Source organism: Tamandua tetradactyla, chromosome 8, assembly GCF_023851605.1.
Source record: "Tamandua tetradactyla isolate mTamTet1 chromosome 8, mTamTet1.pri, whole genome shotgun sequence".
Classification (NCBI taxonomy): domain Eukaryota; kingdom Metazoa; phylum Chordata; class Mammalia; order Pilosa; family Myrmecophagidae; genus Tamandua; species Tamandua tetradactyla.
In genome coordinates, this window is record NC_135334.1 from 40619749 (window position 1) to 40621532 (window position 1784).

A 1784-nucleotide genomic window follows, 5' to 3' on the forward strand; every position below is an offset into this window, starting at 1 on the left:
TGGTGAGGGTGTGTTTATTGGTTTTCTGTCTCTTGCGAACAATGAAATTATCTAATTGAGAATGTTGATGGACTGTGGACTTTGAGCCCTCTACATGATGCCCGATGAACGCAGGTGGCTGAAGGATACACCGACAGAGTAGATTGATGATGGTATATACTTATGAACGAAGGTTATGCTGCTACAAAAAGGAAAAATGTCATGAAGCATGCAATGATGTGAATGAACATGTGGGATATTTAGTGAGATAAAATAAGCCAGAAACAAAAAAACAACAATGGTTTGGTCACCTTTAGAAAATGCTTATAAGAAAGCAGGGGCCTAGATTGTAAGCTTTCAGAACAGACACATTAATTCTGGAGTGTTGATTATTATTTCTGGATTTTGAGAGGCTGTTTTATATATATAACCTGATATGTAGAGATAGGAACGAAACCAAACAGGTTGGGGTTAAAGTAATTCAGAAAGTAGGGGTAAGAAAGTGTCTATATTTTAGAACTATACATACTCTTTGAGACCACTGGAAGAAAGGTTTATCTGATCTGGAACTGAAGTTTTCTGTAGTGCATAATCTAATTCAACCTATCTGTATAGCTCATTTGAACAACTGAAACACAGGGAGCACAGAATAAGAAAGAGGTCCTTTAATCCTATGTAGATTATTGTAATGCCTGGAAACATTCTAGAGTATATTAAGCAGATAATAAAAAAATATTGGCAAAGTTCCCTGAGGGAGGGGAGAAAGACTATGGAACTATTAAACCTTACCATCAGGGAATCCCTTGGTACCGTGTCAAACCTTAGGGATAATCAAATCAATAGGTCATGCCCTCGATCAGGAGGCTTACTCTTGTGAAGCTTATGTAGGTAGCGGAGAAGCTTAGACTACCTATAGGCATGCCTAAGAGTTACTTCTGGAGGACCTCTGTTGTTGCTCAGATGTGACCTCAGTCCCTCTAAGCCCAACTCTGCAAGTGAAATCATTTCCGTCTCCCCTACATGGGACATGACATCCAGTGGTGAAAGTCTCCCTGGTGACATGGAGAGGACTCTCAGGGATGAATCCAGACCTGGCACCAGAGGATCAACAATTCCATCCTGACCAAAAGGGGAAAAGGAAGTGTAATTAATAAAGTATCAGTGACAGAGAGGAGTTCAGATAGGGTCAAGAGGCTACTCTGGAGGTTGCTCTTATACAAGCGTCAGGTAGATTTTGCTACCTGTCATAACCTGCCAACTTCCAACTTGGACCATTCCAGCCAATCCTAAAGAACACCTAGGGCAATGTATAAGATTCCACAAGGGTTCCAGGTAACTAGAGGAACTTTCCAGAAACCTACAACCTCCACATCGGTCCCTGGTCCAGACAAGTCCTGAAACCTAGCCCAGCCTCTCCAGAACATCAGATAGTTCAATCTCCCTACCCCATATTAGTGACAGACCCTTCCAATATCAAACATTTAGAATTGCCATAGCCCAAACAACCCCAAAGAGAGATACAGAAAGATGATAGGTGATGGTGGAATTATACATAGAAGATAGGACTTAACAAATGAGTATGAATGCTGAATCATTACATTGATACCTGTTTTAGTCTGTAGTATTTTAGAGCAGCTAGAAGTAAAAGCCTTAAATTGTGAAATTGTAACCCATGTCAAAGTCTGAAATATGTTCTACAATTAATTGTGGTTCTGTGCTTTGAAATTTACAGCTTTTTTGTATATATGTTGTTGTTCACCAAAAAAGAAGGAAAGAAAAGTTGATCGTGATGATAAGAAAATATT